At 37.3% G+C, this 18,037-nt stretch overlaps 1 pseudogene; it reads right to left on the reverse strand.

Moving 5' to 3' along the window:
* Positions 1 to 16,929: 16,929 nt before the first annotated feature.
* LOC112587512 lies at positions 16,930 to 17,099 on the reverse strand (annotated as a pseudogene).
* Positions 17,100 to 18,037: the final 938 nt, after the last annotated feature.

Here is an 18,037-nt window from a genome sequence, read left to right on the forward strand (position 1 = left end):
CTTTTTGAGAGATGAAATGTTGATAAAAAAATTCACAAGAGAAACAAAAATATCTCTCATCTCCTTCACCCAGATCCCCCAGTTCTTAAGATTTTACCATCTTACCCACACAACTCAATCCATCTCTTTCTCTGACATACATACACACACATGCACATATGCACAGCCTTTGTGTTCTTCTTTTTTCATATTATTTATAGCATCCTATACTTTATGCTTTACATGCAAAATAATAAAATTTATAAACTTTTTAAAATTTTAAATTGTGCCATTCAGGAATAGTAAGTACATTCACAGCACCTTGCAAACATTACTACAGCCTAGCTTCAGACTACTTCATTCCTGCAAAATAAAATCTTGTATTCAAAGCATGCACTCCTGATTTTTCCCTGTTTTAGCCTCTGACAACTCCTAAGCCTCTTTCTTTCTGTTTCTTTACCTATTCTGGATATTTCCTATAAGTGAACTCTTACAAAAGGTGTTTGTGTGTTGTCTGTCTGTCTGTCTGCCCACATATTTTAAGAGAGGACTGGTGAAATTTTGTTTTTACTTAAAATGGAATTTTTGTTATTGATGGATTAAAGATGAAAAGTGCAAAATGAAAGCCAAAAAAAAAAAAAAAAGAATATAGGCAGGACCCATATCCCCGAGGGGAAGGGATTAACATATACTCACCACTACATATAAAATAAAAACCAACAAGAATCTACTGTAGCACTATAGCACAGGTAACTATACTTAATATTTTTCAATAACTATGAGGGAAAATGATCTGGAAAATAACATATATATTCTTTTATATAAACATATATATGTGTGTGTGTGTGCGAATCACTTGGCTGTATAAATGAAACTAACACATTATAAATAACTATATTTCAATTAAAAAAGTTGGAGTATAAGCTTATGTTTTTCAGCTGCAGGTAAAGTCAAAATAAGGTACAGGGCAATTGGTACAAATTACCTAAGAAGTAATGTGGAGTGAGGTCTTGGCAGGCTCTGATTCATATTAGAACAAATTTTAGTTTATCCATAGTGGAGAGCCCAAATATTCTCTCATATGAGACTCTACTCCTTTAAGAAGATCTGACAAAGGCCCAAATGTGTTTCTGCATTTCCATGTACCCACATGTGTACGTGTCGGTGTATTTCTGTGTGTTTGCATGTGTGTGCATGCTTATGTCTTTGTATGTACATATATGTATGATAGTTGCTCAGGTGTGTCCGACTCTTTGCAACCTCATGGACTGAAGCCCAGAAGGCTCCTCTGGCCATGGAATTCTCCAGGCAAGAGCACTGGACTGGGTTGCCATTTCCTTCTCCAGAGCATCTGACTGACCCAGGTCTCCTATATTGCAGGTGGATTCTTTACCATCTGAGTCGTGTGTAATTAAGTAAGCATGAGTTCCTACTTCTGTGTGTGTACGGTAGTAGATGTCTGTTTGAGTGTTTATTATGTATTCATAGGCCTATATGGTCGTGTTTTTAATTTATAAGTCCAGCACTCTAGTTCTCCAGGATTCATTTTGATTAAACCATACCAAGGTGTCTACCATCATCATGAGCTTCCTCTCAAACTCTTGACATTTATCAAATGCAATGAAAATACCAGCATGAAGCACTTTAAAAGAAGAAATAACAGCATACATTGAAGTTTGAAAAGCACAAGTACAGGAAAAGACATATTTTCTTAAATTCAGGTTTTGGTTTGTTTGCACTTTCATTTTGGCATCCTTTTCCCCCTCATAAGACTCTCAGAAGCCCCTATGGTAGGATACTTTGCCGTTATAGAATTTAAGACATTATGAGGTTGAAACTGGAAGATAGAAATCTCTCTGTGGCTCACAGACATATTTCTTTGGTTTACAATGTGGTTTTAAGACAACTGAAAATATTTTAAATGGGGTATGAGCTCTGAAGCTTATAAAAATCTCCATCACTCTCTATTCGCACTCCAACTAAGAGTAAGAGGCATCCTTTACTTGGTTTCTCTGGTTACAGCAGAAGGTGTTCAAGTTTGTAACCCTTGCCCTAAGAGTGGTTGGGAGAGAGGTTCCTGGTTAATCTCTTTAAGGTTGCCCAGTGGTTAAGAACATGCCTGCCAATGCAGGGGATAGGAGTTTGATCCCTGGTTGGCGAATATCCCACATGCCAAGGAGCAACTAAGCCCAAGGGTTGCAATGACTGAGCCCATGCACCCAGCTAGAGAGTCCATGCACACCAATGAAAGATTTTGCATGACCAAAGATCCCTGTGTGCAACAACGAAGATCTGATGCAGCCAAATAAGTAAATATTTTTAAATGGGTTATTTTAGAATGTTTATAATTCATGAAAATAAAATTATACAGACAACATATAAGATGCAAAGCATAGAAACTTTATTTTATGTTATCTTTCACTGTTGTTCAGTTGCTCAGTCACGTCTGACTCTTTGCGACTTGGACTGCAGCACTCCAGGCTTCCCTGTCCTTCACTGTCTCCCGAGGTATGCTCAAACTCATGCCCCTTGAGTCAGTGATGTCATCCAACCATCTCATCCTCTGTCATCCCCTTCTCCTCCTGCCTTCAATCTTTCCCAGCATCAGAGTCTTTTCTAATGAGTCAGCTCTTCACATTAAGTGGCCAAAGTATTAAAGCTTCAGTTTCAGTATCAGTCCTTCCAATATATATTCAGGGTTATTTTCCTTTAGGATTGACTAGTTTGATCTTTCTGTCCAAGGGACTTTCAAGAGTCTTGCATAGACAATAATTAATAGTCTAGGATTAACTTCATTTCACCATTCTTTTCTTCCTCATGTGGTTGGAATGAGAGGCTTAAAGATTCTGTCTGTTGCAGATCGTGTGCATGAATGAAGCTAAGAAGCTTCCTTCTCTGCAGGGTCTGGCTTTCCATGAAAATATTTAATGTCTTCCTAAAGATGACTTCAAAGTTTGATTCTATTATGGGACATATGTAATTTGAACACTCAAGGTGAAAAAAGTTTCCTGTAACCATATTAACCCATACTGGGCTTAGGCACTCAATTGTGTCAGACTCTTTGTGACTGCATGGGCTGTAGCCCACCAGGTTCCTCTGTCCATGGAGATTCTTTAGGCAAGAATATTGGTGTGAGTTCCATGCCCTCCTCCAGGGGATTATCCTAACCCAGGGATCAAACCGAGGTCTCCGCATTGCAGGGGGATTCTTTACCATCTGAGCCTCGAGGGAAGCCCAATTAAGCACAGCAAGGTGAAAAAAAAAATGTTTCCTGTAACCATTTTAACCCATTTAGTTTGCTACAGTAAAGTAGGTGTTTTGTCAACCATCCTTGGCTAATGACAAGGGCCGGGGGTCTTAACTTGCCAGATTAAGTAAGGTGCTTCGTGCCAGGGGAGTGCTGCAACCTGGCTCTCAATCCCCTTAATAAATGTCTTAGCTCACTTCCTGCGAAAAGATTCTGAGTACAGGGCTTCCTTTCTCTCTCCATGGCTGCTTTGGCAAAATCTTTTGTCCTACTGTTTTGTCTCCTTTCCCCTTCCCGTCTCCTGGTTCCATCTTTTTCTAATTATCAGCCAGAATGACCCCAAATTCACCTACAATTAAAGTGAAATTCTTGAGGTCAAGGACAAAGAATTCAGGAGTTAATGTGCATGTTTTAAAATGTCATGTAACAGTAACTTGAGGCTGGGGAGATGCTACTGACCTAAAACATACATGATAACACAGCTAGGTTGGAAGACATAGAAAAATGCCTTCAAAGTTGCTTGTGGATCAATGTGCCACTTTGTTCTTAAGATTGTTTATCCTTTTTTAATTGTCTTCACCATCCATCAGCCCATGCATGAATCACCCACCTTCTCAGCTCTTCCCTAATTTCTCTGTGTTCCTTTTCCAGGCTTCTCCTTGGTTTTGAATTTGAAGTGCGAATTCACCTAAGTGTTCTCTAAGTGTGAAATCCACCCTTCTGCCTGTCTGTTTACTCCTTGGTTAAGTTTTATGTTTAATGGTTCCGTGTATATTTTTAAACTAAATTTGGTAAACACATCCCTGGGGCATTACTAAGTCTGAATTCACTCACAGTTAACTTCTTCTCATCGGCTGTGTTTTGTGTGTACAAGTGTGTCTCCATGGGTGAAATCCACCTACTGCTGCTGCTAAGTCGCTTCAGTCATGTCCGACTCTGTGCGACCCCATAGATGGCAGCCCACCAGGCTCCCCCATCCCTGGAATTCTCCAGGCAAGAACACTGGAGTGGGTTGCCATTTCCTTCTCCAATACATGAAAGTGAAAAGGGAAAGTGAAGTCGCTCAGTTGTGTCCGACTCTTCGCAACCCGATGGACTGTAGCCCACCAGGCTCCTCCGTCCATGGGATTTTCCAGCCAAGAGTACTGGAGTGGGGTGCCATTGCCCTCTCCAAACCACCTACTAAAAGAATACAAATGATTGGGTGGCATTTTCAGGCAGAAGAACACACTACTGGAGAAAAAACTAGGTGCCTCTGCATTTTTGACCTTTCTCAAATGATGCCGTGCCTTTCTCTGCTTCCTATGCTAATGCTGAAAAACAGTAATAATTATATGTCTTAGGTGGAAAAATTGAAAATATACATTTGTCTCTAAGATTCTGAGTACTCTGTTTCTACAGCATTGTCATTTTTCCAGCATTTTGCCATATGATATAAGTGTGGGCTTGGACATTAACCTCCACATCAACTTCTAACTCTCTTTCCCATAGTGTGAATACCATTGGTATTTGTGTTGGAAATAACCCAAGCAGGGTGTGTGTATGTTAGTATAGGCCAACCACATGTGGGTGGGATAATAAAAACAAAACCTCAGCACGGCATACCTTGAGAAAAAGGTGGATCAAGAGAGATAAAGTGTGGTATAAATTAAAAATGACCTCAGATGGAAATTGTGTGGATGTTATAAAAACATGAAAACAATTCATCTGTCATCACAGAGTTTACTCTAATGGTGAACCTCTCATTCTTCACATCTTAAACTGATCCCTTCCTATCATTCTGGAGCATAACTCACATTTGTGACATTCTTTGTTTATTGTCTATGGAACCAGGGGCACCATAAAGAAACTGGTATTAACCGTGAGTGTCTTTGCCAGTTTTATAATGTGGACAACCTTTCAGGGATCAAAACCATAAAGCAGCCAAATATTTTAAGACCAGTTCTCCAAGATACCAGACTAATGAAAAAACTGTTAAAAGGGAATCACATGCATTGCCTTTGTTGGTGTGAATTATATACCTGTTATTTCTATGTTCAGGAGCAGAGAGGTTGATAAAATCCTGCAGAAGGCAGCATGAACTGTGGGAAAGAACAACATTACTCTGGTTTAAATGCCTGTCTCTGGCTCTTACATAGGGTGAACTGGAAAAATTATTTAAACAGTCCAGATCTCAATATTATCAACTATAAAATTACATCATGAGATCTGTCTTAAAGGCTGGTTGTTAAGTATCAGGGTTAATATAATCCTTTAGTAATTATAAGCCTGTGTGATAGATTATTATTCTTAGTATTATTCATTTTATGGAAAAATCTATACAATTAATTGATTTTTGTGAAAACCACCATAAAACATTCATGAATAGAATTACATACATAATTGTATTTATAAACCATTTGTAATCTCTCTTGGGCATCCTCTGTAATCTCTTAAACAGTCATAGTAATGCCATATCTATTTCAGTAGAAAGGCATCATTTTCCCATGAGTTCTTGGGCCTCTTTTGGCTCTCACTGTAATTCAACAGCAGAGAGAGGTTCAAGCTGTCTTTCCAACTCTTGGCCCTTTCTTAGCAAGCTTTCCAATTTGTGGTACTTGGTTTAGGCACATCCTTGGAGTTGGCTTAATTCATATCTTGTCTTGAAAATGACATTTGATCACTATCTTCATGTCTCTTGATAATTGAGACACTGCTCTCATGTTTTACTGGCTTCTAACAAATTTACCTCTTTGTCTAAAGATGGTGATATACTCAGTAAATGTAAAATTCTTATTGTCCAGCCTCAGAATATGCTCAATAATTGACTTATATTAATTATATCATTATCATTATCATTGACTACTTTCCTGCCCTTTCTCATTGCTGACTTATATGTAAGTCATATAAGTATAATATATGTCAAATAAACATAATATAAGTCAAATAAACAATGGTCTCTCTGTTATCAGTTTATTGTCTTTAGTCTTCTCTCCCTACGGTCTTCTTAAGAAAATCAGCCACTTACTTGATCTTACTTTTGAATGATATTAATATATAACTCTCTAGCCCTAGGTACTTACTAAAGCATCAGTTTCATATTTCTATCCACTTTCAAGATCTTAACTCAAATAAAATATCCTGGCATCATTACAATTGAACAAATACACACTGACTTTGATTCTCTTCCAAGCTCTTCCATTTGCTTTCTTCCCAACCCATCACCAACTTGGCTATCTTTAGCCCATCCCTTTCATTTCTCTTTCAAGAGACACCAAGTCCTCATATTTCTTGGATTTGTCTTTTTGTCATTTCTAAGGATATGCTTCCTGTGAGGACACTGAAAACTTTATCATTAAATCAATTCAATTGCCTTAATTTTCTTGGGCTCCAAAATCCCCACAGAAGGTAACTGCAGCCATGAAATTAAAAGGTGCTTTCTCCTTGGAAGAAAAGATATGACCAACATAGACAGTATATTAAAAAGCAGAGACATTACTTTGCCAACAAAGGTCTGTCTAGTCAAAAGCTATAGTTTTTCCAGTAATTAGGTATGGAGGTGAGATTTGGACTATAAAGAAAGCTGAGCACCAAAGAATTGATGCTTTTGAACTGTGGTGTTGGAGAAGACTCTTGAGAGTCCCTTGCACTGCAAGGAGATCAAACCAGTCAACCCTAAAGGAAATCAGTTCTGCATATTCATTTGAAGGGCTGATGCTGAAGCTGAAACTCCAATACTTTGGCCACATGACGGGAAGAACTGACTCATTGGAAAAGACCCTGATGCTGGGCAAGATTGAAGGCAGGAGGAGAAGGGGACGACAGAGGATGAGATACTTGGATGGCATCACCAACTCGATGGACATGAGTCTGAGCAAGCTCCAGGAGTTGGTGATGGAAAGGGAAGCCTAGAGTGCTGCAGTCAATGGGGTCGCAAACAGTTGAACACGACTAAGTGACTGAACTGACTGACTGGATTGCCTTTTTTTTTAATTTAACTTATTTATTTTAATTGGAGGCTAATTACTTTACAATGTTCCCTTCCAAGAGAATCTTTCCCATTGCTCTTCTATCCCACCAGGCCCAATTCTACAGGGTGCATTTCTATAAGAATGATTTTTTTTTTTTTAGTATGATTGCTTTACAATGTTGTATTAGTTTCTGCTGTATAATGGAGTGAATTAGTTATATGTACACATACACACCCTCCCTCCTGGACCTCCCTCACAACCCCATCCCACCCATCTAGGTCATCATAGAGCTTGGAGCTATTTGAATGTCTGATATGTTTTTGTTTAATTGTTTCAGAGCCTACAAAGATCCTTTAACACCATCTATATTACATTAAAGTTTATCTACAATTTTGTTGTTAATAATGTCTGCAACTTGTATTTATCCATAATCATTTCTCCTAAAACTACTCTGTATGACCATTTAGTTTGAACCAATCTGAGTTCTACCATAAGTTCAGTTGAGTTGCTCATTCGTGTCCAACTCTTTGTGACCCCATGGACTGCAGCAGCCAGGCTTCCCTGTCCATCACCAACTCCCGGAGCTTGCTCAGACTCACATCCATCGAGTTGGTAATGCCATCCAACAATCTCATCCCCTGGCATCCTCTTCCCCTCCTGCCTTGAATCTTTCCCATCACCAGGGTCTTTTCCAAGGAGTCAATTCTTCATATAAGGTGGCCAAAGTGTTGGAGCTTCGGCTTTAGAATTAGTCCTTCCGATGAATATTCAGGATTGATTTCAGTTATGATTGACTGATTTGATCTCCTTGCAGTCCAAGGGACTCTCAAGAGTCTTCCACTACACCATAGTTCAAAACCATCAATCTCTGATGTTCAGATTTCTTTATGATCTAACTCTCACATTCATATATGACTACTTGAAAAACTATAGCTTTGATTAGACAGACCTTTGTTGGCAAGGTAATGTCTCTGTGTTTTAATATGCTATCTAGGTTGTTCATAACTTTTCCTCCAAGCAGCAAATATCTTTTAATTTCATGGCTACAGTCACCACCTGCAGTGATTTTTGAGCCCTAAAAATAAAGTCTGTCAGTGTTTCTACTCTTTCCCCATCTATTTGCCATGAAGTGATGGGACTGGATGCCATGATCTTTGTTTTTTTGAATGTTGAGCTTTAAGCCAGCTTTTTTTTTTTTTTAATTTTATTTTATTTTTAAACTTTACAAAATTGTATTAGTTTTGCCAAATATCAAAATGAATCCACCACAGGTATACATGTGTTCTCTCCTCTTTTGCTCTCATCAAGAGGCTCTTTAGTTCTTCTTTGCTTTCTCCCATAAGGGTGGTGTCATCTGCATATATGAGTTTATTGATATTTCTCCTGGCAATCTTGATTCCAGCTTGTGCTTCATCCAGCCCAGCATTTATCATGATGTACTCCGCATTTAAGTTAAATAAGCAGGTTGACAATATACAGCCTTGACATACTCTTTTCCCCATTTGGAACCAGTCTGTTGTTCCAAGTCCAGTTCTAACTGCTGCTTATTGACCTGCATACAGATTCCTCAGCATGCAGGTAAGGTGGTCTGATATTCATATCTCTTGAAGCATTTTCCACAGTTTGCTGTGATCCACACAGTCAAAGGTTTTGGTGTAGTAAATAAAGCAGAAGTAGGTGTTCTTCCAGAACTTTCTTGATTTTTCTATGATCCAACGGATGCTGGCAATTTGATCTCTGGGGGTTCTACCACACCTCCCCAAACCAGGGCAGTTGACTGTTATTTCTGGACCATTGGCTCATGCTTTGACTCCTTCCATGGAAATTCCATGGAAATTCACATAGTCTATGAACCTATTTATTTTTGTGTTTCCTTCTTATCCCAGCTTGATTTTCACTGTTTGTATAGCCTTTTTAAATAGCTTTTTTCTTAATAGTTTGGCTATTTTTATATTTTTTTCTGATGAAAAAATATAAAATTGTGTACCATGTGCATTCTTTGTATGCTATTTCTATTACAGTATCTTCTAGGCTAAATATTTATATGAACTTCATAAGATGTACTTTGTATTATCCCCACATAACATCAATTATCTCTTACTTCATTGTAATTACAATTGCTAAAACCTAAGTCCAGGTCCTTTTAGTTTTTTCCAGAAACCATCACCTCTGGCTTCCTTATATTCAATATCTGTTTTTTCCTGAAATTTGTTATATTGTTTAATTTCTGTGTCTAAAACTATATCATTTACAAAGCTGTTCATAGTAAGAGTGACAGACATAGTGGTCTCTTACTTTTTCAGTAAATATCTTTGGTTATGAGATATTTTTTGCTTTTTTTTTTAAATTATGGTAAAAGTCACATAATATAAAACATACTACTTTAACCATATTTAACTGTACATTTAAGTGGCAGTAAGTACATTCACATTATTGTGCAACTCTCACCATCTTCCAGCTCCCAAATTTTTCACCTTCTTAAGCTGAAATTCTGTCTCCATTAAACACTAACTCCCCAGTCCTCTTCCCATCTTATTCTCTGGGCCCCTGACATCTACCTATGTATTTTATTTCTGTGAATTTGATTTTTCAAGGTAATAAGTATAATGAAACTGTATTTGTCTGCATCTTATATATTTGCACAAACAGAACCTTGTGTGAACCAGGACCCAGGAGAAGTGACCCCACAAGAGACTGACTCAGAGTTGCCCGTGAGTGTCCAGGAGTCTCCAGCAGAGGCGTGGATCGATGGTGGCCTGCTGTAGTTGGGTTACTGAGTGCAGAAGGGCATGCATGGGACCTTTTGAAAGAGGTCATCATTATCTTCATTACCTCCACCATAGTTTGTCCTCAGGTAAATAACAGGGAGAGAACACAGCTCCACCCATCAACAGAAAAATGGTTTGAAGATTTACTGAGCATGCCCCCTCATCAGAAGAAGACCCATTTTCCCCCTCAGTCAGTTTCTCCCATCAGAAAGCCTCCATAATCCTCTTATCTTTCTCCATCATAAGGCAGACAGAATGAAAACCACAGTCACAGAAAACTGACCAAACTGATCACATGGACCACAGCCTTGTCTAACTCAATGAAACTATAAGCCATTCCATAAAGGGCCACCAAAGATGGATGGGTCATAGTGGAGAGTTTTGACAAAACGTGGTCCATTGGAGAAGGGAAAGGCAAGCCACTTCAGTATTCTTGCCCTGAGAACCCCATGAACAATATGAAAAGTCAAAAAGACAGGACACTGAAAGATGAACTCCCCAGGTCAGTAGGTGCCCAATATGCTACTGGAGATCAGTGGAGAAATAACTCCAGAAAGAATGAAAAGACAAAGCCAAAGCAGAAACAACACCCAGTTATGAATGTGATTGGTGATAGAAGTAATGTCTGATGCTGTAAACAGCAATATTGCATAGGAACCTGAAATGTTAGGTCCATGAATCAAAGCAGATTGGAAATAGTCAAACAGGAGCTGGCAAGACTGAACATCAATATTTTAGGAATCAGCAAACTAAAATGGATTGGAATGGGTGAATTTAACTCAAATGACCATTATAACTACTACTGTGGGCAGAAATCCCTTAGAAGAAATGGAGTAGCCATCATGGTCAACAAAAGAGTCCAAAATGCAGTACTTGGATGCAATCTCAAAAACGACAGAATGATCTCTGTTCCTTTCCAAGGCAATCCATTCAATATCACAGTAATCCAAGCCTATTCCCTTAGAGTAACGCTGAAGAAGCTGAAGTTTAACAGTTCTAGGAAGACCTGCATACCTTCAAGAACTAACACCCAAAAAAGATGTCCTTTTCATTATAGGGGACTGGAATGCAAAAGTAGGAAGTCAAGAAATACCTGAAGTAACAGACAAATTTGGCCTTGGAGTACAGAATGAAGGAAGGCAAAGGCTAACAGAGTTTTGCCAAGAGAATGCACTGGTTATAACAAACACCCTCTTCCAACAACACAAGAGAAGACTCTATGCATGAACACCACCAAATATATTCTTTTCAGCCAAAGATGAAGAAGCTCTATATAGTCAGCAAAAACAAGACCGGGAGCTGACTGTGGCTCAGATCATGAACTCCTTATTGCCAAATTCAGACTGAAATTGAAGAAAGTAGGGAAAACCACTAGACCATTCAGGTATGACCTAAATCAAACCCCTAACAATTATACAGTGAAAGTGAGAAATAGATTCAAGGGATTAGATCTGATAGACAGAGTGCCTGAAGAACTATGGAAGGAGGTTCATGACATGATACAAGAGGCAGGGATCAAGACTGTCCCCCCAAAAAAGAAGTGAGAGAAGGCAAAATGGCTGTCTGAGAAGACCTTACAAATAGCTGTGAAAAGAAGAGAAGTGAAAAGCAAAGGAGAAAAGGAAAGATATACCCATTTGAATGCAAAGTTCCAAAAAATAGCAAGGAGAGATAAGAAAGCCTTCCTTAGCAATCAATGCAAAGAAATAGAGGAAAACAATAGAATTGGGAAGACTAGAGATCTCTTCAAGAAAATTAGAGATACCAAGGGAACATTTCATGCAAAGATGGGCCCAATAAAGGACAGAAATGGTGTGTATCTAACAAAATCAGAAGATATTAAGAAGAGGTGGCAAGAATACAAAGAAGAACTGAACAAAAAAATCTTCACAATTAAGATAATCACAATGGCATGATCACTCACCTAGAGCCAGACATCCTGGAATTCAAAGTCAAGTGGGCCTTAGGAAACATCACTATGAACAAAGCTAGTGGAGGCGATGAAATTCCAGTTGGCTATTTGAAATTCTAAAGGATGATGCTGTGAAAGTGCTGCACTCAATATGCCAGCAAATTTGGAAAACTCAGCAGTGGCCACAGAACTGGAAAAGATCAGTTTTCATTTCAATCCCAAAGAAAGGCAATGCCAAAGAATGCTCAGACTACCGCACAATTGCACTCATCTCACACACTAGAAAAGTAATGCTCAAAATTCTCCAAGCCAGGCTTCAACAGTATGTGAATTGTGCACTTCCAGATGTTCAAGCTGGATTTAGAAAAGGCAGAGGAACCAGAGATCAAATTGCCAACATCTGTTGGATCATCGAAAAAGCAAGAACATTCCCAAAAATATCTATTTCTGCTTTACTGACTATGCCAAAGCCTTTGACTGTGTGGATCACAACAAACTGTGGACAATTCTGAAAGAGATGTGAATACCAGACCACCTTTCCTGCCTTCTGAGAAATCTGTATGCAGGTCAAGAAGCAACAGTTAGAACTGTACATGGAACAACAGACTGGTTCCAAATAGGGAAAGGAGTATCTCAAGGCTGTGTATTGTCATTCTGCTTATTTAACTTATATGCAGAGTATATCATGAGAAACACTGGGCTGGAAGAAGCACAAATTGGAATCAAGATTGACGGGAGAAATATCAATAAACTCAGATATCAGATGACACCATCATATGGCAGAAAGCGAAGAACTATAGAGCTTCTTGATGAAAGTAAAAGAGGCGAGTGAAAAAGTTGGCTTAAAACTCAACATTCAGAAAACTAAAATCATGGCATCTGGTCCCATCACTTCATGGAAAATAGATGGGGAAACAGTGGAAACAGTAACAGACTTTATTTTCTTGGGCTTCAAAAATCACTGTAGATGGTGACTGTAGCCATGAAATTAAAAGACACTTGCTCCTTGGAAGAAAAGTTATGATGAACCTGGATATCATATTAAAATTCAGAGGCATTACCTTGGCAACCAAAGTCTGTCTAGACAAAGCTTTGGTTTTCCAGTAGTCTTTTTTTTTTTTTCCAGTAGTCTTGTTTGAATGTGAGAGTTGGACTATAAAAAATGCTGAGGGCCAAAGAATTGATGCTTTTGATCTGTGGTGTTGGAGAAGACTCTTGAGAGTCCCTTGGACTGCAAGGAGATCCAACCAGTCCATCCTAAAGGAGATCAGTTCTGAATATTCATTGGAAGGACTGATGCTGAAGCTGGAACTCCAATATTTGGCCACCTTATTGGAAGAATTGACTCATTTGAAAAGACCCTGATTCTGGGAAAGATTGGATGCAGGAGGAGAAGGGGGCGACAGAGCATGAGGTTGTTGGATGGCATCACCGACATAATGGACATGAGTTTGAGTAAACTCCAAGGGTTGGTGATGGACAGGGAGGCCTGGTGTGCTGCAGTCCAGGGTCTCAAAGAATTGAACTCAACTGAGTGACTGAACTGTACTGAACTGAACTGAATGTATTTAGAATACATTTTAAGGTCAACTTAGTATATGTAGTACAAACAGGTTATACCCTGCTTGTTTTTTTTTTTTTTTTTTCCCCTTTGTGGACATATACCTGGAGAAAAAATGCAATTCCAGATATTCTTAAATGTTTTTGAAGTGCTTGAAAAACCTTCCAAACATATATGTAAGCCTTAGAATTCTATTTTTAAAAATCCTCTATCAGCATGTCTTATTTAATCCTTTTATCTTCTCTACTTCTGAGATCTGGTTTCATTTTTCCTTGTTTAAACTTAGGCACTTAAGTTCTAGAATCAGGATTAGTAGAACTGCCTCATGAGGATGCCTTGTTTTCCTGTAATATCCCCCCTCATCTCTTCCTGATGCTACTGCAGTAATGACTGCCCTAAAGTATATCCTCTTGATTCTCTTAGAGCACTTCCCATTCTGTGCCTGGTTTCATAGCCATGTGATTATCTGTCTTTTGCTTCCTCCTAGATAATAAGTGACTCAGAGGCTATGCGTGCATCATTCCTGTATCTCCACAGAAGAAGAACATGTACCATCCAAATGACAGAAAATGAATAATGATTACCATACAAGTAAAGTATGTAAACATTTTAAAGTGGTGTTCAGCTAAAAGTATACAATTTCATCATTAGTAAACATATGGGGATCAATCTACTGTTTATACTTAATGCAACCTCTTTAAAAATTTGTTGAATGCCAGGCACTGTGTACTAAGAGAATAATTATATGTATATATAATTCATAACCTATATGGTAAAAGAATCTGGAAAAGAATATATATATATATATATATATATATATATGTTTTTATACAGTTATATGGGCTTCCCTGTTAGCTCAGCTGGCAAAGCGTCCGCCTGCAATGCAGGAGACCCCAGTTTGATTCCTGGGTCAAGAAGAGCCCCTGTTGAAGGGGTAGCTACCCTCTCCAGTATTCTTGCCTGGAGAATTCCATGATCAGAGAAGCCTAACAAGCTACAGTCCATGGGGTCACAAAGTGTTGGACATGCCTGAGTGATTAAGCACAGCACATACAGTTATATGTATAGAAGTCACTCATATGTTATATATATATATATATATATATATATATATATATATATATATATATAATGTGCATCTGAATCCCCTTGCTGTACACCTGAAACTAACACATTTTAAGTCAACTACACTTCAATTAAAAATGTTAAAGAAGAACATAATTACAACATAACTTTTCTACTGTTGAGGAACTCAATGTATAGTGAAGGACAAAGTCTATAACATGATAAAGTCAGAATACATTAAAAAAATAAATACAAAGAAAGGTCAGGGGAAGGAAAGACAGCAGATGGAGACATGGAACAGATGTATTGTTGCTCTAAGTATGATGGGTCTTAAAAGATGAGATCCTCTTCAAGACTATTATATATTAGCTAAGTAGAAGATACAGACTATTTCTAAATTCCCAAATGTCTACTTGGACAATAGGTGACATTCAAATTAGTTCTGTGAGATAGTTAACTATATTGTATTAATGTAAATTTTCTGTTTATGATGATTATACTATGCTAAAATTGTAAAAGATATTAACATTTAATGAAACTTCTGTGAAGTTTATACCAGAACTCTGCATAATTTCTCAAATTTTTAAAAAAATTCTAAAAGAAAAAATTTAATGTTTAGCATATTTAAAAATTAAAAATAATCAAATATCAAGGTCTTGCATTCTTTTTTAAATTAATTAATTTATTTTAATCGAAGGATAATTACTTTACAATATTGTGGTGATTTTTGCCATACATCAACATGAGTCAGCCATAAATGCACACTTATTTTTCTTCTGTGCTTATATGCTAGTTTCCCCAAATATTTTTAAGATAAAATACTAACCTTTCTCCTTTCAGTTAGATTTCCTTCTTTTGAACATACAGGAAGCTGAACACTTTCATATTCCACTTGTAAGTTCCATCTTCAGCTTCTGAAATTGAAAGAATCCATAATTATAAGCTTTCTTTGTGGTTTCAATGACAAGGATGGACATTTTTCAAGTAAACAAAATCATCTGCCTGGATAAATGTCAAACCTAGAATTCAATCTCTAAATTATAGGCTGCCTACGAATCTCTTTATGTTTATTCTTCTCTCTTGCCAACACCTTTCATGTGGAGCATTTTTTTTCTCTGAACATGAGGTAAACAGAGTGCATGTATAAGCCAAACGAATAGGGTGGAAGCTCTAGAGATTTCATATTTTGTGGATTAGGATCACCAAGATATTCTAGATGCTCATACAAGATCTAGTCACCTCCTAGAAAGAGTAAGTAGACAGTAGAGGGAAGTTTGGAAGGATGAGTCTAAGAAGCCAGTTGGCCAGAATTCATATCCCAACTCTGCCTCTAGCCAACTTAAGCTCTGTCTGCAAAACACAACTCCTCTATGTCACCATATATTTTGCCTAACAGATTTTTGATATTAAATAGATAAGCAACACTTACATTTTGACTTATAATAATCATTTAATACATTCAAACTACTTTTATTATATTCATATTTCAAGTTCTTATTCACTAGACATTGTCAAGATTTTTCTTATTCAATATATAGATATGTGAAGCTATAATTAGTTCTGAGCTTTTCTTAGTTCTTGCCTCCTAAGAATTAATTGACACATTTAGAGCAATGACTAAATAAAGATTCCCTGTCTCTAGGTAAAATTAGATTTTTCTTACATTCCACAGACAATCTTACAGCCTGTTCCCTTTCATTCAATAAACGAAACGCTAATTTTATTTAAATCTGTTAAATTATATTAGCATATATTACCTATAATTTTACACCTATTTATTTATTTATCCTTGCTTATCCCCCTTGCTGAAATGAGTGAATGGTCTGAATGGCTGAAGATGGCATTCTCTGCATGCTTCATGCAGATCATAATAAATTTGAAATAAATTAGAAGCAAAAGGTAAGTTATAGTTCTGCATAGTGAAAAACAAGTATGGTTGTGCAAGTTAGGAACTCTGTGGCAAAGCCATATAATTCAGGTTCAGATTTTTCTGGGATGGCTCAGAAAATTTATATTTTAAAGTACTCAATTTGTACTGTCATATAAATTTAGAGCTACATAAAAATGACATTTCATTTAGGACTGTCTAAACTGTGAGTATATAAAAGGATATTTAACAGTTTTCATTCTTATTACTGCAATTCATTAAAAAAAGAAAACAGCCTTTTTCCAGCAAAAATATCTTCCTCAAGAAAGTTTTACAAAAATTCTGTAGGGTGGCAGCATTTTCATGTAATATGCCAACACACGTTTTGTAAGCTCATATGTTTATGGTGTGGTAAGAATGTTAAACCACAATTCATAAAGTGAAAAGGCTAATGGAAAATCTCTCTTGTATTTCTGAAACCAGCCAGCTGCTTAGACTTACATATTTTAATTCACAAATTATTACCTCACATCATATAATTCTGTATATTGGACATACTTTCGGTAGGGAAGATGTGGACATCTTCCCTTATAGACCTTATTAAATTAAAAACAAGGCATAAAATGTAGATTTTCTGTTAGAAATCTAGTAATCACTCCATACTTGAACTTTATTTCAATAATAATGATATGCTTACTACTCTTAGAATGGATAGTACACTTGATCTTAGCCAAAAGGCTGAGAAGCAATAATGATAAATATCTAGCAACTCTTTTCCCAATATGACACTAAATAAGAGAAGGATTGTTACATACACAGAAAAACCGAACCTGAAAGATGATACACCAAAATGGTATTGGTGCTTAAAAGAATACGATCATGGGATTTTACCTTATAGCTTATGCATTTCATTACCTTTAAGGTGTTTTTTTTTTTAATTTTTTAACTTGAACATGGATAATTTTAGAAATTGGTGTAGCAGGGGATGCAGTACCACTCCTTTTTAAATGTATTTTATTCTCTCATTTAATCTTTGGCTTTGTGTGTCTAGGGACATAAGTTTAACATTTGAGAATACTTAGTGATGTTCAAGCTGGTTCTAGAAAAGGCAAAGAAACCAGAGATCAAATTGCCAACATCTGCTGGATCATGGAAAAAGCAAGAGAGTTTCAGAAGAACATCTATTTCTGCTTTATTGACTATGCCAAAGCCTTTGACTGTGTGGATCACAATCAACTGTGGAAAATTCTGAAAGAGATGGGAATACCAGACCACCTGATCTGCCTCTTGAGAAATCTGTATGCAGGTCAGGAAGCAACAGTTAGAACTGGACATGGAACAACAGACTGTTTCCAAATAGGAAAAGGAGTATGTCAAGGCTGCATATTGTCACCCTGCTTATTTAAGATATATGCAGAGTACATCATGAGAAACACTGGACTGGAAGAAGCACAAGCTGGAATCAAGATTGCCGGGAGAAATATCAATAACCTCAGATATGCAGATGACACCACCCTTATGGAAGAAAGTGATGAGGAACTAAAAAGCCTCTTGATGAAAGTGAAAGTGGAGAGTGAAAAAGTTGGCTTAAAGCTCAACATTCAGAAAACGAAGATCATGGCATCCGGTCCCACCACTTCATGGAAAATAGATGGGGAAACAGAGGAAACAGTGTCAGACTTTCTTTT

Source organism: Bubalus bubalis, chromosome 1, assembly GCF_019923935.1.
Source record: "Bubalus bubalis isolate 160015118507 breed Murrah chromosome 1, NDDB_SH_1, whole genome shotgun sequence".
NCBI lineage: Eukaryota > Metazoa > Chordata > Mammalia > Artiodactyla > Bovidae > Bubalus > Bubalus bubalis.